The 25,149-nt window shown below is 38.6% G+C and overlaps 1 protein-coding gene across 2 annotated transcripts in view; it reads right to left on the bottom strand.

The window, feature by feature from the left end:
• The window catches only part of LOC101977920 (melanoma-associated antigen 10), a 175,814-nt gene that overhangs the window by 30,854 nt on the left and 119,811 nt on the right, over positions 1-25,149 (bottom strand). For both annotated transcript variants that reach the window (XM_078034180.1, XM_040286335.2), the window contains one exon: positions 7,849-8,035. The gene's annotated coding sequence lies outside the window, so the exon portion shown is untranslated. The remainder of the gene's footprint in view (positions 1-7,848; positions 8,036-25,149) is intronic.

A 25,149-nucleotide genomic window follows, 5' to 3' on the forward strand; every position in this document is an offset into this window, starting at 1 on the left:
ATGAAATTGTACAACATGGAGCTTTTGCAGATTGCCTTTTAAAAAATTATTTATGTGTTCTAATTTGTTATACAATGACAGCAGAATGCATTTCAATTCATAGTATACATATAGAACACATTTTTTTCATGTCTCTAGTTGTACACAAAGTAGAATCACACCATTCGTGTCTTCATACACATACTTAGGGTAATGATGTCCATCTCATTGCACCATCTACTCTACCCCCATGGCCCCTCCCTTCCCCTCCCTCCTCTTTGCCCTATCCAAAATTCCTCCATTCTGCCCATGCTTCCCCCCTCATCCCCATTATAGATCAGCATCCACATATCAGAGAAAACATTTGGCCTTTGGTTTTGGGGATTGTCCAACTTCACTTAGCATGATATTCTTCAAGTCCATCCATTTACCTGCAAATGCCATGATTTTATTCTCTTTTAATGCTGAGTAATATTCCATTGTGTATGTGTATGTATGTGTGTGTGTGTGTGTGTGTGTGTGTGTGTGTGTGTATATATATATATTACATTTTATTTATCCATTCATCTACTGAAGGGCATCTAGGTTGGTTCCACAGTTTAGCTATTGTGAATTGTGCTGCTATAAACATTGATGTGGCTGTGTCCCTCAAATATGCTGTTTTTAAGTCCTTATAGTATAGAACAAGGAGAGGGATAGCTGGGTCAAATGGTGGTTCTATTCCCAGTTTTCTGAGGAATCTCCATACTGTTTTCCATATTGGCTGTACCAATTTGCAGTCCCACCAGCAATGTATGAGTGTGCCTTTTCCTCCACATCCTCACCAACACTTTGTGTTAAAAATTTGTTCTAATTAATTATACATGACAGCAGAATGCATTCCAATTCATTGTATATGAATGGAGCATTACTTTTCATTTCTCTGGTTGTACACAATGTACAGTCACACCATTCATGCAATCATACATGTACCTAGGGTAATGACCTTCTCATTCCACCATCTTTCTCACCCCTTTACCCCCTCCCCTCCTTTCACTCCCCTCCACCAATCCAGAGTTCCTCCATTCTTCCCTTCACTTAGAAGACCTATTGGTATTTTGTCAGAAACAAGTAGTTTTGTTCAAGTTGCACCTATGGACTGTTAATAGCTTTCGAACACTTCATTCCTGTTTTCACTTTATACTAAAATGGGACATTTTGTATTTCCCTTGGAGCATCTTATAAAAAAAAATCTTTTCTCTCCCAGGTTCAATTTCTGTAGTACACTTACATAATTATATTCAATACATTTCACTTGAGTGTACTTCTTTCTCCTCTTATTTATTTCTGATATTTTGTGGAAAATTACTTAAGTGATGAAACACTCTATTCCCAAGTACATCTTGAGGCAAAAGTGGAAGAGGTAGATTTACAGATGGTACATAAACACAACATCATGACTATCTCCCCAAAATTGATGTTTATAACAAGCAGGCAATTTTTGCCATATTCAAAGAACACATAAAATTCTCTAGAATCCATAACATATCATATGGACAAGAGAATGGAACTCTAGACAGCTATTTCCTCATGGCAAAGGAACAAAACAACAAACCAAAAATCTGTTGGGATATCAAAGTAGTTATACCAGGACAGGACACTAATTTCAAATATAGCTTAAACATTACAACTGTCAGAATAATAGAAAGATTTGTGAGCTGAGTACTAAGAATTACCCTATAGTCAAAACTACTTTTACAATTTCTTCTTATAGCCAATGTTTTAGATAATCTTTTAAAATATAAATGTTTATAGGGTTGTGGTTGTGACTCAGTGGTAGAGTGCTCGCCTAGTTCATGCAGGTCACTGGGTTTTATCCTCAACACCACATAAAAATAAAATAAAGGTATTGTGTTCAATTACAACTAAAAAAAAACCCAAAATATGTATAAATGTTTATTATATAAAATGCAAAAAAATGAAAAATATGCAAAGAAAAATTAAAATTTAACTCTAATGTACCATTAGTAAGAGATATAGGAAAAACCAAAGACAAAATGGTTTTTTAATACTCTCAGAAACTCATCTGGCACACTTTATCTCTGATCACCAAAAGGTATGAGATGACCAGCAACAATTCTGCAGTGGACACCAGCTGAGTGTCCTACTTGGAGGTAGCATCAAATCCAACAGGTTGAGGGCTCACTCCCACAGACTGCTCCTCACTTCAGATGTCAATCACAAGGTTGTGGCCTGTGCTTCAGATTAACTAGTTTTAAGTTCTTACAATCTTCTCCTTGGATTTGACTAATTTGCTCACAAAATTCAGGGAGTTTACTGTGGGGAGCCACTCCAAATTCACACACCTTTAAGTCCTGATGCACCATGGGGATCTGAAAGATCACTGCAATCTGGTAGTGGTAGTGCCATGACTTGTGACTCAGTCCTTTCCCTTGCTCAGATAATAAGGTGTGGCCCTGGGAGTGGCCCTAGGAGTAGGTGGCACCCAGAGGTGTTGAGCTACACTCACCTGTTCCCTTCGAATCATCCCCCTTGCCTCATTTGAATGACTTACTTCTTCCCAATAAAAGGATTCAGTATGTGCTCCTTGCTCTCTTTCCATGGACTCCTAAGGACCCCAAGAAAAAGGTATTTCTCTGTCTCTGTGTGGTTATTTGGTGCAGCCCAGTTCACCTGAGTGACCCTGAGTGTTTAATTGTGGAATGTGACATTTTATGCGTCACCAATTTATTATAAAGGATATTGCCAGGGTGGAACCTTAATTAGACTATAGTGTTTAGAGGTGGGGCTTTCAGAGGTGACTAAGATTAGATACAGTCATTAGAGTAGAGCCCCATGATTAATCTTGGTGGCTTTATAAGAAGAGGCAGAGACAAAAACACACAGTGACCCTGTCTCTTGCCATGTGATGCCCTGAGTCACCTTGGGACTCTGTTAGCAAGAAGGTCAACACTAGATGGCAGGCTCTTGACCTTGGACCTTCAGAACTATGAGCCAAAATCAACCTCTTTTCTTTATAAAGTCACCCAGTTTGTAGAATTCTATTAGTGGCATCAGAAAACAGACTAATAAGAAAACTGTTGGTGAATGATGGTTCCTGTTGTTCCATATCTTCGCTAGAACTTGTTATTTTTTTTAAAGAGAGAGAAGGAGACAGAAAGAGAATTTTAATATTTATTTTTTAGTTTTCGGCGGACACAACATCTTTGTTGGTATGTGGTGCTGAGGATCAAACCTGGGCCGCACACATGCCAGGCGAGCACGCTACCACTTGAGCCACATCCCCAGCCCAGAACTTGTTATTTTTAATAGTGTAGATCTTGGTCATCTTCACAGGCATGTAATAGTATCTCATTCTTTTTATTTTCATTTTTTTGGACAGGGGCTGGGGTGGTACCAGAGATTGAACCCAGGGGCGCTTAACCACTGAACCACATTTCTAATCTTTTTATTTTGAAACAGGGTCTCGCTAAATTGCTGAGGCTGGCCTCCAACTTGTGATCTACCTGCCTCAGCCTCCAGAATCCCTGGGATTATGGGCCATGTGATACCACACCGGACTTCATTGTTCTTTTAATTTGCAATCCCCTGATGACACATGATGTGGACCATCTATTCATATGCTTATTTTCTATGTGTACATCTTCTTGATGAGGTGTCTGTCAAGGTCTTTGACCCTTTTTTAATGGAGTTTTTCTTTTCCATTTTCTTATTTTTAAAGGTTCTTTGTATATATATATATTTTTTAAAGAGAGAGTGAGAGAAGAGAGACAGAGAGAGAGAAAGAGAGAATTTTTAATGTTTATTTTTTAGTTCTCGGCGGACACAACATCTTTGTTGGTATGTGGTGCTGAGGATCGAACCCGGGCCGCACGCATGCCAGGCGAGCGCGCTACCGCTTGAGCCACATCCCCAGCCCTCTTTGTATATTTTGGATAAAAATTCTTTATTGCATATGTGTTTTGCAAATATTTTCTCTCAATCTATGGCTTGTTTTTTCATTCTCTTAACAGGGTCTCTCACAAAGATTTAAATTGTAACATAATTTATCAGTTCTTCTTTTGTGGATTATAATTTTGGTATCTTATCTGAAAAGGAATCACTAAATCCAAGGTCATTTAGGTTTTCTTCAGTATTATCTCCTAGGAGTCTTATGGTTTTGTGTATGTTTACATTCAGGTCTGTGATCAATTTCCAGTTAATTTTTGTGAAGGATATAAGTCTGTCTAGATTCCCATGGGCGGGGGGCAGAGGGGCAGGTACTAGGGATTGAACTCAGGGGCACTTAACCACTGAACCACATCCCCAGCCCAATTTTGTGTTTTATTTATAGACAGTGTCTCACTGAGTTGTTTAGCACCTCACCATCACTGAGGCTGGCCATGAACTCGCAATCTTCCTGTCTCAGGCTCCCAAGCCGCTGGGATTACAGGCGTGTACCACCATGTCTGGCTAGATTCCCATTTTTTAAAAATATTTGTTTTAGTTGCTAATGGATGCTTCACTTTATTTATTTATATATGGTGCTAAGGATCGAACCCAGGGCCTCACACATGCCAGGCAAGTGCTCTACCACTGGGCCACAACCCCAGTCTTCCCGTTTTTTATACATGGATGTGCCTTTGTTCTGGCACCATTTATTGGAAAGATTATCTTTCCTCCATCATATTGCCTATTCCCCTTGGTCAAAGATCATTTGACTTTATTTATGTAGGTCTATTTCTGGTCTCTGTTCTGTTCCAATGATAAATTTTCTATTCCTTCACCAGTACCACACTGATTTAATTACTATGGCTTTACTAGGGAGTCATAATATTGGGCAGCGTTAGCCCATTGACTTTGATCTCCTTTAATGTTGTGTTGGCTATTCTGGGCCTTTTGCCTTTCCACATAAATTATAGAATAAGTTTATCAATATCCACAATATTAGTTCCTAGGATTCTGATTAGGATGGCATTGAATCTATAGATGAAGTTAGGAAGAACTAACATCTTGACAATATTGAGTATTCTATCAATGCACATGGATATCAGTGGGAAGCCACCCACCCATAAGCTAAGCAGCCTCCCTCAGCCTTGAGTAAGAGGGTGTTGGTCTGGCATTGCACGCCTTGTGCTGTGCGATGCAAGTGGCCTCCACCTTCGCTCAGCAAAGAAGTTTGCTGTAGCTCTGGACTTGGGCGTTACCCAATGGGATTGGACAGCCCCCTTTGAAACCTTATCCCTGCCTTATTTGGTGAAAAACATTCTATGGAAACTCCTTTGTGTGTCCCTCTATAAAAATAAAGAGATTCCAGGTGCACGCTTTCCTTTCCAGTGCTCTTTCCAGCACGGAAGCTGACCTTTAAGGTCGAACAGCAGTCCCGCCCTCGATATGAAATTACTTCTGTGTCCTGTGCTTTCTTGCTGTTTTCTTAGCTTAATGTTGCAGCCATCTCTTTTGAGCCCAGTTCATCTGGTCAGCACAGGTTGCTGGCAAGAGATATCTCTATTTATTTAGGTCTTCTTTGATTTTTTTCATCAGTTTTGTACTTTCCCCATATTTTAAACATAAAACATCAAAGTGTGCTTTTTGGGGGGAGTACCAGGGATTGAACTCAGGGGCACTTCACCACTGAGCCCCCACCCCTGGGGAATATAAAAAAAGTTTATATTTTATTTAGAGACAGGCTCTCATTGAGTTCCTTAGCACCTCGCTTTTGCTGAGGCTGGTTTTGAACTCGCAATTCTCCTGCCTCAGCCTCCTGAGCCGGTGGGATTATAGGCACGTACCACCACACCTGGTAAAGTGTGCATTCTTTTGCCACTTATTTGATATGAATCCAATATGTTTACTTCAAGATGTGTCCAGTGGCTGGGCATGGTGGTACACATCTGTAATCTCAGTGATTTGGGAGGCTCAGGGAGGAGGATTACAAATGTAAGGTCAACCTTGGCAATTTAGTAAGACTATGTCACAAAATTAAAACTAAAAATGGATGGGTTGCAGCTCAGTGGTAAAGTACCCCCCAATATCATAATAAATAAATAAATAAATAAATGTGGAGTTCTGTTGATTTTTCTAATAAAATGCACACTCATAAAAAAATATAGCAGGCAGGCTGAGGTTGTGGCTCAGAGGTAGGGCACTTGCCTAGCATGTGCAAGAGTCTGGGTTCGATCCTCAGCACCACATAAAAATAAGTAAATTAAATAAAGGTATTCTGTCCAACTACAACTAAAAAATAAATAAAAAAAATACACCAGGGGCTGGGGTTGTAGCTCAGTGGTAGAGCACTTACCTCACATATGCAAGGACCTGGGTTCAATCCTCAGCACCACATAAAAATAAATAAATAAATAAAATGTAGCGTGTCCATTTACAACTAAAAGAGAATTTTTTAAAAAAAAATATAAAAGGACAAAAAAACTTTGATCACCATGTAACTATCAATACAGTAAGTTTTTTAAAATGGCATTTTAGAGTTTTGGGGGAAATAGATTATGATGTTTACAGTATATTCTGAGATTTTTTAAAATTTGTTCTTTAATTATGAAATAATTAATAAATACAAAAAGCATGGACTATTATAACAAGTCCTTGTGTTGTTCACAACCCAACATATGAAATAAAACAATACAGATATAAATAAAATCCCTGTTTATATTTATCCATCTAACTTTTTATAGGAAACATGGCGGCACATTCAATATAAGGTCATTCCAGGAGAGTCTGTTAAAAAAGGGACCCTTTACAAAGTACAGCTATGAAAAGAACCCCAATGTGTGGTGCTGATTCTTAGGGCTAGTAAGCAACTTAGCTATCACCTGCTGGACCCAAAAGGATAGAAAATGGGGAGGTGCTTGAAATCCAAAGACATGTAGAATTAGTCACCTTGAGAGTAGCAGAGACTTTGTTACAACGGGCATATTCAATTTGAGATGACCTCATAGAGGAGTCATAGAATGTTCCTCTCTCTCTTTCTGATTTCATTCTTGCTTCTCAATTGTCTGAAACCAATCTGAATCTGGAGAACATGGGGAACCCATAAAAAATTCCATACAGGTTATCCTCCCCAGGCAGACAGTGGAAGGGGCAGAGTAGAGATTAACAGAAGCAGCAGGCAGCACCTGTCAATCATCCTCACTCCATTCCATCCCTTCCCTCCCCCAGCAAAGGTATGGCTAGTCCAAATTTGTCTTCAACATTTCCATTCATATCTGAATACTTTTATTACACTTGTATATATCTTTACACACTATAGAGTATTATTTAGTCTAGTAGTTATGTAGAGTTATTCATCAAATATTTTGGATGATTTTGCTCTCAAATCCATGATAAGAACAAAACAAAACTTAGCAGTCCTCTTAAAATTCAGTGTGACTACATGACTTGTTTGGGATAATGAGATATGAAAATGAAATATGCCATTTCCATGCAGACATTTTAAGAGCTCATGTGCAAGTCACTTTATATGCATCCCAATAAGGGAGGGATCAGTGATGCATGTGATAAGATGAAGCCTATATCAGCCTGGGACTGAGTGACCCAAGAACAGAGGCTCCCAGATCATCTGTGCTGGATATATTATGGCATTAAGTTATCTGATATTTGAAAGGTTTTATTAAAGCAGCTACCCCAGCTTATCCAAACAGATAAATTTTGCACAGTTTAAAACTTCATATAGATGTTACCCTACCATATCTAACATTCAGCAATTCTTTGCTCAACTGTTTTGAGATTCACCCCTACTGATGGATGTAGCCATAATTCATTTCATATATAAACATACCTAATCTATTTAACTATTCTCCCATTGATGGAACATTTAGGATACTTACAACTTTTGGTTATCACTAATAATGATAAAAGGAACATTCTGGTTCATACCTTCTGTGCAGATGTGCAAGAATTTCTCCAGGGAGTACACTCATGGGAGGAACAATGTGCTTTTAAGCTTTTCAAAGAAGGTAACAGATCAGGAGGGGGCTTTGATCATTGTGAACCATAGCTTCCATCAGAAAGGTTTTCAGAAATCTTTGCCCCTCAGGAGTGTTGATTCTGCGTCTTTGAAACACTAAAATATAATATTTGGAAAATTGGATTTTAAAATTGGTCTGACCTTGAGAAAACCAAAGACATCCTTAAAAATTTTTTAAAAAACCACCTTAAAGAACAATGGATACACAAAATAACATTTTACTTTTTAAAAAATTCTCTCAGGATAGAGAACAAATTGAGTTGAATTTTTAAAAATTATAATTTGGATTAACTCCTTTTTTTGAAACAGATTCTCACTAAGTTGTGGAAGCTAGCCTCAAACTTGTGATCCTCCTGTTTTGGCCTCCCATGTCACAGGGATTATAGGTGTGTGCCACTGCATCGTGCTGGCTTATCTTCTTAATAAATTTCCTTTTGGGCCAGGTGTGGTGGTGCACGCCTGTAATTCCAGCAGCTTGGGGGAGTGAGGTAGAAGGATCACGAGTTCAAAGCCAGGCTTAGCAACTCAGTGAGACCCTGTCTCTAAATAAAATACAAAATAAAGCTGGGGACGTGGCTCAGTGGTTGAGCGCCCCTGAGTTCAATCCAAAAGAGACAGAAAAAAACTTTCCTTTTTAAAGATATGATGAGAAATAAAGCTATATAATGATAATCAGTCACTAGCTGATTCAAAATCATTATCAATAAAGACAATTAGTGAGTGATTATTGAGTTGCCAATCATAGGTCAAGAGACCTATAACATGAAAACGATTCTTTTATATTTTCAATTTTTTATTACCAATATCAAAATTTTTATTATTGATATCAAAATTTGTATTACTAATAGCACTATATAAATGAACAATCTGAATAATAGGATTGATTCCCTACCCTAAAGATTCTGAGAAACAGAAAAGCATTGTGGAAATGTTTGAATGAAAAAAGAAAATGCCTTCATAATATGTCATATACATTTCTTTAGAATCCACCATAGGAGCATCCTGTGGGAGAATTTGTTATTTGTATAGGTAGGAAGTATTACATATGAAAATATTAAGGACATAGGTGTAGTCTGAATTCCTATGGCACTCAAGACTCTAAAATACAGCTTATATTGGAAAGGTTTTCTCAAATGGGAGAAACAGATTATAAAATGCTCTAATAATAACCTGAAAAGATTTTTTTTTCTGGACATCAAAAGAATCTGGAAGGTTTACACTAAAATATTGAGAGTTGTTCTCTAGGCAGTGGGATTGTAGATGCTTTAAATTTGTGTCTTTAACATATGATGTAATTTTTTTCTACAAAATTAAAGACTAAATATACTACAGAGTACATTAAAATTACTGACAATTAAACTTTGTTAATGACAGAAAAAAATATAAAAGACTTTTCTTTGTCTCTACATCAGCATTTCTCAAAGGCCAGTCTCTTATTTCTCAGTACCCTCTTCCTCCTCATTTTCACTGCTTCAGATCCAGACCACTGGATGTGCTCCCTCAGAGGCCAGTGACAGGAAATGGCAAAGGAGTGCTTTTTCTCCTCACATCCAGAGACTCCCCTCCATCCCTCTAGGGCTTTCTGAAGCCCAGAATAACCAAGAGGGCTTAAGAGAAATGTACAAACTGGCCAGAAGTTACAGGAGAATCTCATTTCATAGAGTAACAATAGCCATCTAAACTCTAAGTCTAGGCTGTACACCCTTTCCACAGCAGCACCTACACACACACACACACACACACACACACACACACACACACACACACTTCTTGGCTGCACTTTTCCCCATCCAAACAATTAATCTACCTACCTACCTGCTTACCTACATTTCCAAGAACACTCTACCACTGACCAACATCCACAGCCCCTTTTTTAAAAATATTTTTTTAGTTGTAGATGAACACAATATCTTTATTTTTATTTGTTTATTTTTATGTGGTGCTGAGGATCAAACCCAGGGCCTCATGTGTTCGAGGCAAGCGCTCTACCGCTGAGCTACAGCCCCAGCCCCCCAGCCCTTTTTTATTTTTATGTTGAGACAGAGTCTCTCGCCTAGTTGCCAAGGCCATCCTCAAAAGACTAGAGCTAGTGAAACCCAGTCAGGTCCCCTCATTTTATAGATGGAGCAATTTGCAAAGAGAAAAACTCTATTGTCCAAGGTCCCACAGCAAGATATTTCAGGTCTAACACACCATGTAGTAAGTGAAGGAGTAGAAATTTTTGCCTCTGGAATGTGAAAGAGACAAATTCCAGCTTGTCACTCCCCTAAGTCTCTGCTCAGCAGTAATGAAATGACCTCTCAAGTTGAGACTGAGGGTAAATGAAAGAATACAGGTACCTGCACATAGTATTCACTAAATAAATAGAAATTAACACCATTGCAAGATAATTTTACTGCCTCCTTAACTGCATAAGCTTCCTGTAGCCTCTTGTTTTAAGTAGCTCTTCTCTGAGATGCACTCATGTTTTAGAAGTTTCCTGGTCACTCTGGCCAAATGAAATATCATTCATTAACCTAAAGTGCCCTGTGTAGGACCTGTTACTTTCTAGCTGACATAGGGACACTTGCTCTTATTTCAATTGTGATGCGTCTGCTGCAGTTCTTCTCTTTCAAAGCATTTCATTCGTAGCTACTTGAGTACATTTTGACACCCTGTGATTTTTAAAGTCAAATAAATAATTGCTCAATTTCCTCCTGAGCTTTGATGAAATGGCAAAATCATTATAGAAACTGATGAGAATTGTACAATGGTCTTGTCAGTAGCCCACTGTGTCCCCATTATCCTCCTTCTTATTCAAACCCTAGGTGATTTAAGGAGCATGTTCTGACCTAAATTCAAATTTTAATTATAATAGTTAAGATACAATGTTTTCCACCGACTATTTACTTTTGTTTGGAATTAATTTGGATGACCCAGTCAGTATTAATTAGGTCCTGGGGAATGTAGAAGGGAAAAAAAATACCCTGATATAATTAAAAAAATGTATTTTTATCTAATAACTTCATCCTTTTCTCTAAAACAGTTTTTGCCAAGTGGTTAAAAATATCACATCTTAGGATTAAAATCAGTCACCTTCTCTCACCCTTGCTTGACTACATTCTGATCAGAATTCTTTCTCAGGGGATAGGGGTGTAGCCTTATAGGAGAGCACATGCTCAGCATATGCAAAGCCCTGGGTTCCATCCCCAGAATTGGGTGGGGCAGGTAGAATTCTAGCTGTTAGTGACCTGTACAAAAAGTGATTGGCAGCAAAAAAAAAAAAAAAGAAAGGAACAGGCTAACAGAGATCCTGGACAATGCACAATCTCCAAAATTAAGAATTGGCTGCATTGAAATGGAAAAGCCCCCAAACCACTCTGGGTATGTGCCATACACTAACTACCCTTGCTCTTATAATAAAAGAGAAAATAAAGCTGTCAAAGGCACAGGTGCAGCCAGCTGTAGAGAATCAATAATGTCACTTCCAGATGACTTACATGGTTTACAAATTCCTTCTATAACCAGAACTGCATGAACTGCTAGAACAAAGCGCCTCTTTGGCAGTACCCAGATTACATGAAGAAAATGTCTGATCACAGTGAATAGATGGGGAATGTGCAGACATGTGATATTTCCAACAACTCACTAACCAGGTGGCCTTGGCCAAGTCACTTTGCCTTTCAAAATCTCACTTTTCTGGCACATAAAAATGGAGATAAGGGAAGGAAAGTACTGGAGAATGAGATTGATCAAATTATGTTCAGGTATGAATATGGCATAATGAATCCCACTGTTGTGTATAATTATAATGTGCCAATATAAAAAGAAACAAATGGAGATATACCATGATGTAATGTATGTGAAAGTGCTTTGTCAACTATGAAGTACTATATAAATGTAAACAATGATGCAAATATTTATCATATACTCACCACTATAGTAAGATAAAGAAAAAGCACTAAAATTGATCTCTATCTTCAAGGTGGGGAGATAAGCAGGCTAATGTCAATGTTATAGGCTGCATGTAACTGGCCAGTGCTTTGAGTATTCAAAACACATTTCCAAGCAACATCTTACTTGACCCTCACAATAGCCTTAGGAGGGAGGTAAAATTACTATTACTCTGCTCATTAAACACATAAGAATCAAAATATGTGAATTACTTGTTCTGTGGGGGCATATGAACATAAATCAAAACCTATGTCTTATAGCTCCTAATAAAGTACACTTTTGCTTTGTCATTTAGCTAGGTTAAGTGGCACACACTCTATTTTTTCCATAGAAATTCAGAGAAGAAGTGAATAGTTGATGAATAAAAGTAAGAATAATCTAAGAAATCTTTATGTAGGAGGCACTCCAGAAAGCCAGACAGGATTTTAGCTTTATTTAATTGACAAAGATATTAATACAAAGACTAATGAGTGCTAGTGACAGAATTGTCTAAAATATTACTTACACAGTGTTAAGTTAGTGCTAGTGACAGAATTGTCTAAAATATTACTTACACAGTGTTAAGGAGCCAAACAACATATTCTTTTCAAATAGTTTTGACTCTTAAAATTCTCAAACCTCTCTTTACAGATCAATGGTGACCTAACTGGAAAGGGAAAGCGTATTGGCAACACTATAAAAATTCACATTTTCCTTCAGTACTTCAACTAAATTTTTTATACCCAGTCACAATTACATTTCAATTGGAGAGCAAAAAGCTATTACTTTGTTTCTAGGGTATGTGCCTGAGATATTTGGCGAATGCACTTGTGTATCTTGAAGATTATAGGAAAAGTCCCATAACACATCATTGCCAGGACTCAATGGACCACATCCACCCACCTCACCACAAAGTCAATCTACCTAAGTTGAAGTAGCTTAAAGAGAAACAAAGTGCTACAGGGCTTTGATTTCAAGTGGTTCTGCAGAACTGTTGAGCAGCTTCAAGGGTAGAAATATTTGGGGTTGAATTAAACCTTACAAAAGCATTCTAAACTATTTGATAAACTATGGTAAACAATATTCTCACTTTAATGTGCCATGTTTGAGCAGACTGGAGGCCACATCTTTGGATGTGTTTCCTTTTAGAAAACAGGTTTGGGGGCTGTAATGACTTTGATGTGAGGTGTCCCCCAAAAGATCATGGGTGAGACAATACAAGAGGTTTAGAGGTGAAATGATTGGGTTAGGAGAGCCTTAAGCTAATCAGTGTATGACCTCGCCCCATGAAATGAAATTAACTAGGTGGTAACTGTAGGCAGGTAGGGTATAGTTGGAAGAGGTGGATCCCTGAGGGTGGGCCTTTGGGGTTTATATTTTGTCCCTGGTAAGCAGAGCTCTCTCCTTCAGCTTCCTGGTACCACACCCTGAGCTACTTTCCTCTGCCACACCAGTCTGCCCTGATGTTCTGCCTCATCTTAGGCCCAGAGCAATGGAGTTGGCCATCTATGGACAAAGGCCCCTGAATCTGTGAGGCACCAAAATAAACTTTTCTTCCTCTAAAATTGTTCCTGGCAGGTCTTTTTAGTAAGCTTTACAGGGGCAGACCACATAATAAAACTCTTCCTGTCAGATTTGGCATGGATTTGAAATTTCTGGGACATATGTAATAGATTAGGGAAGTTACAGGTTTTCATTAACCTTTTTATCTTAGGCCTACGTAGGTCCATAGGACACCAGCACAATTATAGAGGAGGATAGGTTTACTTGAGGACTCATGGTTTCAGAGGTCTAAGTCCATAGAAGGCTGGCTCCATTTCTTGGGGCTCAAGGTGAAGCTGAACATCATGGAGGAAGAGGGTGGCAGAGGGAAGCAGCTCACATTATGGTGACTAGAAAGCAGAGAGAGACTCCACCCTCCAGGTACAAATATATACAGCAAAGCCACGTCCCAATTCCCACCTCCTCCAGCCACACCCTATCATTTCAGTTTACCACTCAGTTAGTCCCTATCAGGGGATTAATTCATTGATTGGTTTAAGATTCTTATAACCCAATAATTTCTCCTCTGAACCTTCTCGCATTGTCTCACATGTGAGCTTTTGGGGATACCTCACATCTAAACCATAATAGCCCCCTACACACAAAAAATTGTACAAATGAGAAGAGGACCTACGTATTGGGCTAATAAAATGCAAGGAAATACACAGTTGGAACAGTTGTGCAATTAATTCCACAGGATAGTCAGTTGTGTAGTTGCAAAGTACATGTAACATGTTGCATTATGATCTTGTCAATGGAATATAGATTATTGTAGCAGGCTTGTGAGTTAACAGATGATGTTAGTGATTTAAATTTATAATAAATATGTCCTCTTCTAATTATCTTTTATGCTTCAGAATAAGTAGAATTAAGTCCTGAGATTGCTGGCATCATTTAAAACATGTTACCATTTACAACTACTAGACTTTTTAGAATTCATGTAGATTTTCTCAATACTGGGCATTCAAAACAAAATTAATAAATTGGATGGTGAGGTTGTCAGATGACTACAACTTGCACCTAGATACCTGATGTCTAATTTCTATGTTTATTAAACTATTTTCATCATTATTGTTGTCTGACATTACAGTGAATCATTTTGATACGAGTCTTGAAAATCAGGATAGGGTCCTTGTTCCCCTGGTGTTGAAGATTAAACACCTGAGAAACTACTAGGCAAGAGCAGAAAGTAAATTTTATTTAAGAAACAGAACAGAGAGAGAGAAAGAGACTTCTCCAGAGAGGAGGGGATCCAGAGCTGGGGTATCTTGCCCCTTTGTAGATTTTAGGTTTCCTTTCTTCTTATTCCTACACAACCAAAAGTGACCAAAGGGTAGAAAGAGAGCCAGTCAGGCTTGCTTGCAGGTGTTAGAAAGTGCGATTCTTCCTCTCTCCTGGAGGAGGGTGTTAGTAACTGGTTGACTGGGAAGTGCTATTTCCCCCTTTTTTTTTTGATACTGGGAATTGAACTATTCAGGAGCACTCAACCACTGAGCCACATCCCCAGCCCTATTTTGTATTTTATTTAGAGACAGGGTCTCACTGAGTTGCTTAGCACCTTGTTATTGCTAAGGCTGGCTTTGAACTCACCATCCTCCTGCGTCAGCCTCCTGAGCCCCTGGGATTATAGGTGTGCACCACCAGGCCCTGCTACTATTTCCTTTTCTTTGATAATTAGCCACCTGTCCTTTACCCTGGCTCTCACTTTGACACTAAAATCATAAAACATTTATAATGTATTTATAATAAATTTTATGTTTTCCACATCCAGATGAATAAAATTTTGTTAGAGAACAAAGGGTTCTGCTATTTGAAGTAAGGAACCAAAAAAAAAAAAAAAAAAAAAAGCAGAGGGGATGGCAGAAGAGAGGGAGGGAAAAGAAGAGGGAGGTAAGAGGCTGGGGTTGTAGCTCATTGGTAGAGTATTTGACTAGAATGTGTGAGGCACTGGGTTTGATCCCTAGCACCACATAAAAATAAACAATAAAATAAAGGTATTGTGTACATCTACAACTACAAAAAATTGGAAAAAAAGAAGAGGGAGGTAAGAAGATTTGAAAATCACTGGCCAAGTTATAACACTGGCTGGGAGACTAAAGCCATGAATTCTAGTTGATTCTGTCATGAATATGCCCTTGAGCATTTAAGTCCTTTCCCCTTAAAGCCTCGAGTTTCTCATCTGTAAAACTCACGTATTTAGTGAAGATTTACTGCACACTACTCTAAATTCAGAGCTGTGCCTACTGCTGGGGGTGCTGTAGTGAGAGACATAGGTATGGCCCATTCCCTCAGAAGGCTATGGGTAGTGGAGGGAGCAGGAGAGAGAGAGGGAGAGAGGAAGAGTTCAATAATCATAGTAGTAATAATTCACCTGCCTCCTAGGGCTATCATAAGGGCCAAATAAGATGATGCTTGTGAATGTGTTTTGAACAAAACATTGTTCAAAGCATTGGCCAACTACATGTTATCTAGTGTTCAAGTTCAGTTGTTTCGTTAATAGTCTTGTCTCCACAATATGATTGTAAGCACCTAAGGAGAGAGTTCAACTTTAGTGCTTTTTCTTTCTCTATAATAGTATGAAAAAAATATTTCGAGTATTTATTGTTTTACAAGAAATTAGCCCTTTCTCTCCATCATATATTCTACCTTCGGCCTCCTTTTATTCCCTAGAATTTTCCAGGCTCTTTCTTGCCTTTGAGTCTCTGGTCATGATGTTCCCAAACCTTGGGTTCCTGTGTTTTCCTCCCCACAGCTGGCTCTTTATCAGCCTTGAGGTTTCAGCATCAATGCTGCCTCCTCAGGAAGGACTTCCTCTTATCCAGAGTGGGCATTGATGAACCCAGCCTAATTCTATCTTAAGATTAGAAGCCATCTTGTCACAAAGTCATGAAAAGTTCATTTCTGTTTTACAATAAAATACTATGATTTCTATTTTGCCTGACCAGACTCTGAGGTTTAAACTTGTTTGGAATTCCTGTCTGTGCTCTGAATCCACCCATCCCTTGACCAGTTAACAACCCTCCCTAAAACCTCAGCAGTTCCTCATAAATTCTGATGTTGGAATCTGAATTTACTCCCTACCTTGAAATGTTAAGCCATGTAGATCATTAACCTGCTATCTGCCCTTGCATTACGCTTGCCAGAACCCTGTTAGCCCTAAGTTCCCAAGACACCTGCCTTTGTAATTTTTTGTTATAAAAAGCCCCCTGCCCTTAGACCAGATGCTGTCCTCTGGCCCGGCTTTGGGTGAGGCAGTCACTGATCAGCTCTCTTGTGTACACAATATAAACTTGCTTTAATTTGGTTTAAAATTGGAGTTGGTGGTCTTTTCTTTGAGTCACAGGTTCAACAGCATGGCCCTTGATTTTCTACAAGGTTTCTCTCTTGAAATACAGTTAAAGACTCATTTAATTTCTTTTCTTCCTTTCTTTATTAACCTTGAGCTGGGCTGCTTTGAGTCTGCCCTGTGCATGTGTGATTCAGCAACCAGCCGGAGTCCTAGTGGCTATGACTGCTCCAGACTCTACGCTCTAATTCTTCAGTCTTGAAGGACTACAGAGTTTTGTTTGTGTGTTTTAAAATATTTTTTAGTTGTTGATGGACCTTTATTTATCTATCTATCTATCTATTTATTTATTTATATGTGATGCTGAAGATGGAACCCAGGGCCTCACACATGCCTGGCAAGTGCTCTACCACTGAGGGATAGCACAGCCACAGCCCAGAATGAGAGGTTTTTAGTCAGAGTTTGAGGCACTTGGTGGTGCTACATTCAGCCTGCTCCTGGGCTAAGACCTGGAAATAGGAATCTCACCCCAGGCCATCACTTTTTCCAAATGTCAATCCTCTATGACCCCCACACTCTGGCTTTGTTCCTTTTTCCCCAGGGTTTTTGGTAGTTACACAGGGTGGGGCCCAGGGGGAACTATTCAGCCATAGTAGAAGTGGAACTTCCAGGGCCATTCTTTTTACAAATCAGGTCATGAAGCATCTCTGCTCAGAACCCTGTAAGAGACCCCCAGTGAGTCAGAAGAAAAGCCAAACAAGCTACATAATTTGCATCTCCATATTACTACTCTGTCTTTATCTCTTTATTCTCCCATTTTGCATTCCATTCTACCTTCCTTGATTTTGTTGTTTTCTCAAGCTATCAGGCATATTCTCTAGTTTTTTTTTTTTTTTTGGTCTTGCCTACAATAGTGACCTCAGACATCCAGATGACACACTGTCTCACTATTTCAATCTTAGCTCAAATGTCATCTTTTTATTCCTCTGATTTTCTATTTCAGTCTCCATAACTCTCATTCCCCTTCCCCTTCTTTTACCTTTTGGTTTATTTGTAGTACTTACCACTTTCTGATGTACTACATATTACTTACTTATTATGTGTACAGCCATTGTCTGTCTTCCCTCCCTGGGTTATAAGCTACATGGAGGCAGAGACCTGTTTGCTTTGGTTTACTCCTGCATCCTCAGCACCTAGATCACGACTTGGAACAGAGTAGGTACTCAGTATCATTTGCCCAATGAGTAAGTGGATGAATAATTGAATAAACATTACTCATTTCTTATACAGGGAAATAGCACATTTCAAGGAAGCAATCACTGCACATATTATTTCAGGAGACATTCATCAGGATTGTCCTCAAACATTAGGAGCATTATTTGATCCTCTTTGGCAATGTCAAATATTCTCTTCAAAGATGAATTTGCCTTTTAGAAACTGCCCCAAATCTCTCAGAACCAAAGATAGTTAACAGTGAAGGTGAGTAAATGGTACATTTTCATTTCAGGTTAAAAATAAAAGATGATAATACAAGACTATGTTAAATTCTCTGGCTCACTGGCACACTATAAAGCAGTTCCCAAGGAGTTCCAAAAACATTTCATATGCCTGCTGCAAGGGTTGAATGGGATATGGTTTTCTAATGGAAGTTTTGAAGTGAGGGGTTCTGATTTCTTTAAGCACCATTATTTTATATTCATTCTCTACAACACTGCTGAGATGGAAGTCTCCACTGAATTTAGATAAGCTAGAAAAATTCAGCTCTTGATTCTCACCAGATGTGAACAGTGGAGAGATTTCTCCTCAGTGTAACTTCAGAAAGTGAGAGGCTATTGACTCTGTGGGGCTGCACAAAGAAACTGGGTCTAAAGAATCTGATGCTGATGGTTAGCGGCAGGGTGGCTGCAGTTCAGTAATGGGAAAATAAAGCTCACTTAGGGCTAATCTTCGGCGATTTGAGTTCGTCTATTTCTTTTTCTGGCTTCTGGTATCTAAACACTGTATTTTCATTATTAATATTTGTATATAGTCCGACAGTGTAGATGGAGTACTTTCTGATCATGCCCAAGTATGGTTTGTTTATGCCTGTAGTCACCCTACCTTTTCCCGGGGTGATAAGTTTCAGTATAATTGCATTTCCTAATACTTCTTAATTGGTCACTCTTACCAAATGAGATAATAACCTATTGATTTAACACTATGGGTGCTTATTAAGCAGTCTTCCCTAGTACTGGGGGAATTAGAAAAATACCATACTAATTTAGTTAATGGCTTATTTTGCTCTGTGCCCTACTGCCCCCAACTCTGCATGTTTTTTTTGTTTTGTTTTGTTTTTTTTAGGGAGTCTCCTAGTATTAGACTATAGACACAAATGTCTACCCTTCTGCATTTGCTGTTGTCATACTAAAAAAGGAACAAGTAGGTGACTGAGCCTTCCTATAGTTGTTCTCAATTCTTTTTCCTGATATTATAGATCCAACACAATAAATAGGTCCCATCTCCAGGTCCAACCCAAATAACTCAAAAGAACTTATCTGGAGCACTGTTCAAAGGGTGTCTAGCTCAATGGGGAAGCATGTCATAATTGATTAGTGGTATCTTCTATTGCCATATGAGAGTAATTCAGGCCACATGCTGACCTTGGGCAGAGAATGGGGATTAAAGGGTAAAGATAACTGTATGCCCTTAACCTGAGAATTCTGTGCTCATAAACTTTTGGTTAACTACATTCCTTTCCCCAAAGCACTGCATGGTTGAAAACATAGTGACAAAGGTCAGAGGACAGAAAAAGAGTTTATACCCATTTTGGCTAGAAGTCTCTTCCTACCCTGGAATCTGCATTTAAAAGATTTCCCTTTTATAGGGTATACTTAAGATTTTCTGGAAAACCCAAGGAAATAAAGCCCAACAATGACCAAGACAAATTAGCTTGGGATATTGCTATTTAAACACTTCATATCTAATATTGTTTATATTAATTATGCATAAAATATGTAATTTATAACACTATACAAATATCATTTCCTGGTACTTATCAATAGCCCTGATAGGTGCTATTTTCTGTTCAACAGATACTTATCGGGGTGGTATAACCTAATTTTCATTCCTTGGGGTTCTGAGCTCTCAGTTGTCCTACCTGTATAGTTTCAGCAACCAGCCATGAAAATGCACAGCCCATTTTTTGGTCTTCTTTTGCCTGACTACCTAGTGGGACCCAAATGGCCAGGGTCAATCATAACATTCGGCCACTGAAGGCACCTGTAAGTTGCATGAGCACAGTGACAACTCTCTTGATCTGTCTCCTATCATACTGCTTGACTTCTCTCAATTGGCACCTAAAATGTGGGGAATTCCTTATTTCCATGCAACTAAGGGAAAAATTTAAACCTGGGCTGTAGGTCTTGATGCCAGACAAGGAAGTTCTGATACAGTGTTACAGCCTCACTTGGACCTTTTCTCCCTTTCTCTGAGACCATTCTGGTATTATATGCATCTTCTACCTTCCCCCTCATTCTGGATTATAGCTCTGGATGGTCATTCTCAAAAACTGCTTGGTTCATGTTCTTCTGTCCCTGATCCAGATTCCCACACTTTCCAAATTTATTCATCTCTTACAGTTTGGATCTGGAATGTCCCCAAAAACTCATGTTGGAAACATGTTGCCTAATACAGCAAGGTTTCAAGGTTGAACTGATTGAATCATGGGGGTTCTGATCTCATCAGAGGATTAATACATTTGGTAGATGAATGGACTACTGGGAGGAGGGACCTAGTTGGTGGAAGTAGGTCATTGGAGGTGTGCCCTGGAAGGGTTTATCTTTTCTCTGGCCCCTTTCTCTTTCTCTCTCTCTGCTTCTTAGCTGCCATGAGCTGAGCAGCCTTCCTCTGCCAAGCTTTTCTACCATGATGCTTCCGTTTTGGAGCCAGCCAACCATGGACTAAACTCCTGCAACCATGACTCAAAATAAATCTCTCCTCCTCTCAGGTGTTCTTGTCAGGTATTTTGGTCAAGGTGACAAAAAGCTGACTAACATAATGTCATGGAAATTTTATTGAACTCATCTTACCCTTGGCCTGCCCTAGTGAACGACACCCTCCAAAAAAACTAACCAAAAGGCTGGAAAAGCTCCTTGTCCCTTCCTGGTTCCTGAAAGCTATATGACAACGAGTTAGATGAGTGCTTCAGTGCTACCATTGTTTATCTCATAATTTTTGCTCACCACTCATCATTTGGGGAGAAAATTTCAGTTTACCAGACACTGAATACTTAGTTACTCATCATCTTTTATCAGGGAGCAATTTACCCTCAAGTTGATCTATTAAGGCCCAGACTAGTCATGGAACCAGGCCCATGGAGAATCTGCATGCTAAGAAGTCTAAAAAAGTTCATGTTCTCTTTCCAAATATAGAGGTAAACATTCTTGATATTATGGGCATACATTCTAATTAATTAGTCAAAAATTGTATTGCATTGTATAGGAATAGCAATACTTTGTACCCCAGAAAAAGTACTGGTGATAGTTTATAAATAATAATTATATCCTCATTTTCAGTAATCAGAAAAATAGTTTGAATAGAACAGATGAGTGGTTTCCCACAGCTGAATAGAAATCAAAATAATTAGCATAGTAGTATAAAAGTTCACTTTGGCTACAAGCTATTTTTATGACTCTATCCTTGCAAATATCCTAAGAGATTCTAACCAAAATAAATAAATAAAAGAAAGAAAGAAAACTGCCAGAAACAGCTCCAATTGCATGTTCTGAATAAGAATGAAAGATGCTTGGACTTGGAAGGACAAAGTGGGAAACAGACCCAAATGTCAGTCAAGCCACTGTCTACATAAAGAGTACTAGCAAACACACAGGCTGCAAACCCGTGTTTTGAAGAGCAGGGATTTCCTAAGTTAAAAATATCATTAGGAAGTCCCAGCTAATTGAAAAAGATACCAGGAATTCTTAACAACTTGAAAAGAACTGAGTAAAATCTATTGTCACAGCAAGGATAGAGTTCATTCATTTCCCATCTCCTGAAGGTGGAAGTCAATTGACTGGAAACAGGATGCTCAAGCTTAAAGATTTATTATTTACCTATTGTTTCTAAATAGTTTGGCATCATTAAACAGAGTAACAAGGCTCAAAATTCAGAACTAAATCAAGTCATGTAAACAGAGTTCTTGTGGATATTGGTTCAAAGAAATACACATCATTCCCCCAAACAGGGGCACAACCCCTGAATCTACCCGTGGAATGACACTTTAAAAATACCATCACCAACAAGAACTCAGAAAAGGCTAAAATGAGAATAGCAGCTATAATGCTGCCATGTATTTTGAATTCTCTTCACGTGACCAGTTTCTTTGGTGAAGTGCAGCCATGGTAAAAGGCCTGTGGAGACAAATTTTAATAATCTTGCTGTGAAAAGTTCTAGATTCTATAGACATAGTTAGGATTCAAAGAATCATCTGGAAATGCATTTCCAGATGTTTGCTGAATCTCTCCTCTTGGGTACCTTGTATGCATCTTCAATTAGGTATGCCTAGATTGGACTATCTTTTTCCTCCCTTGCCAAAATAAAAACAGAGCAAAACAAACACTAAACAAAAGAAAAGAATTGCCCTTCTCTTCCTCCTTTATTTCTTATCTAGGCAAATGGTGTCAACATTCATCCAATCACAGCAGACACCTGGGAGTCATTCTGGATACTCCTCTCTCTTGCTGCCTCAATCAATCTCTCACCACATTCTGGAAACTTCCCTCTCTCTGACTGTATTCAGTCTCTCTCCAATGTCCCACTGATTCTGCTTACAAAATAGCTACAATTTGTCCTGTTTTCCCATCTCCATCAGTATCAACCTAGTTCATCATCATTTCTCAGTCCCTCTACCACAAAAGCCTGCTGAAGGTCTGGGGCTGTAGCTCAGTGGTAGATCACTTGCCTGGTATATGGGAGATATGGATTCAATCCCCAGAACCGCAAAAAAAAAAAAAAAAAAAAGACTTCTTAAATTATCTGTCACTTATTCCAAACTTCTCCTATTTCTTCTACATGCAGCAGTCAGTGTTTTATTTCCCCCCGCCCCCCCCAAAAAAAACCCTGGTCATATCACACTGTTGCTTGAAGGCTTCAATGACTCTCCATTGCTCTTAGGGGGAAAAGGCAGATTAGTCCAGTGATTCCTAAGACCTTGCATGTTCAAGTTTGGAATTGAAGGGAGGGAGGTAATACAGAATTCTATCACCTTGAATCATATAATTCCATCATCCCAAATGATATGATAAAAATTTGATATTAAATTACAATAAATGTCAGGTAATGGTGAAACTTAGAAGACATACCAAAAATTCATAACACCTAAGGCTGAAAAACTATATCCTGGGGGTCACCACTGACAAAGCAGATAAGATTCAGGTAATTAGAAGTGGCTCAGCATGTTAAACTGTTGCATGGGCTCTCTCTTGTCCAGCAATGAGATCAACAGAACAGGGTAGAGGAGAGTGTGGCTGCAGAGTTGCTAATCAAGACCTCCGGAGACCAAGCTGGAAGCAGGTCTGAATTTATTGCGCAGTTATCATGTATATATACTCAGGCAGTAGCTAAGCAGATTACAGGCAGCCACCAATGCAATGCCTGCTAATTGTCCTTGCAGCCACCAATCAAGGAGTGGGCTGTGGAGCAAGTGCAGGGACTGCAACACATGGCCTCATACCCAGGGCTGTGCCTACTGGGTAAGCGGCCTGCAGCTCACTTGCCTAGCACAAGGGGAGTGGCCTGCCACTCAGACACCCTTAATGTACACCATGTATGTAGTACTCCATGCACTTGTTCCCACAAACTATGACTTGGGTAAAATCATCCAGGAAGTAGCACCAGATCTTAATTTCTGACTAAGAAGCCTAATCCATAACCATATTATGGTCACAAATTATTGAGCCAGTAAGTCCAACCCACCAGAGATGGTAATTCTAGTTGGGCAAGTAATTTTCCAAAACTACAGAGTTGCCAGATAAAATATGGAACATTAAATTAAATTAAATTTCAGTTACTAAAAAGTTATTCATTGTTCATCTGAAATTCAAACTTAACTGGATATCTTGTATTTTTTTTCTAAAATTTTTTTTAGTTGTTGAAAGACCTTTATTTTATTTGTTTATATGAGGTGCTGAGAATCGAACTCGGTGCCTCACACATGCCAGGCAAGTGCGCTACCACTGAGCCCTGGTATCTTGTATTTTTATGAACTAAGTCTGGAACTCTAAAAAACCACTAGGGTATAGATACTAGTATATAAATATCAAAGTAAATCAACTCTTTAGTATTAACTCTGCCTGCTTTCTGAATACATTTGTCTTATGATAATCTGTGTATGTATTTAAAATATAAGGTATTAGAAACATTTACTAAAAATTAGAGAGTCTAAAATTCAAATTCAAAATGTTTCAGTATCAGTAGACTACTGAAAGCCCTAAAATTGTTTTGTTATGTTTATATAAAAGCTTTGAATACTTATCAGAATGTGATTTATTATCATTATAATTTTGGCTAATTAGCTTTATAAGCATTACTATAAGACTTGGAATCATTTTGCTTATTAGGTTTGCAATATTGCCCTATCAAGCATTAGAACTGTCTATAAGAATGAAATTTATTGAATTTCTGAATGTATTTAATAAAAAATAAGGGGAATCCAGTTGCAGTGGCATATGCCTGTAATCCCAGGAGATGGGAGGCTGAGGCAGGAGGATCTCAAATTCAAGACCAGCATCAGCAACCTAGCAAGGCCCTAAGCAACTTAGCAAGACCTTGTCTTAAAATATTAAAAGGGCTGAGGATGTAGCTCAGTGGTTAAATGCCCCTAGGTTCAATCCCCAGTACCAAAAAATAAGGGGAAAGTCCTTATTAAGAGTTAGAGAATATGTAAAAGTTATTTTTAAAATTTTGTATGAAAATGCTTCATTTATAAATAGAGTAACTGGGTTTTAAGTTGAATTAGAAGCTTAAAGAAAAACTCAACTGTAAATTTTGAGCTTTAATTAGTGACTATTAATGCAATCTCAAACTACTCCACACAGCTGTACTCTCACTTCCACTGGCCGCCTTTCAGGCCTCTCTAGACTGCTTCCCACCACCACAAGTATTGGGAACAAGTTGCTTCTTCTTGCTCCCGGCTGTCTATGCAACTCCCACCCCCGCATTATCACCAAACTGGCTCTTCTTCTTTCAGATCTCAGCTAAAGCTTCAGAACTCCTTAACTAGGTCAAGTCTTACAGCACATACTCTCACAAAATAGGAAAAAGAGGCTATTAGCTGCTGTTATTGTTCTTATTTTATCTCATAGTTCTTCTTAACACTTGTCTCAGTCATACTTTTACATTTTCTTTCTTGTCAAGTTCCATAAGGGCAAGGAATACATTTGTCTTTATTCATCATTCTATTCTGGGTGGATGGTAGTCTGTAACATATTAGCCA

Source organism: Ictidomys tridecemlineatus, chromosome X (genome assembly GCF_052094955.1).
Source record: "Ictidomys tridecemlineatus isolate mIctTri1 chromosome X, mIctTri1.hap1, whole genome shotgun sequence".
Classification (NCBI taxonomy): Eukaryota; Metazoa; Chordata; class Mammalia; order Rodentia; family Sciuridae; genus Ictidomys; species Ictidomys tridecemlineatus.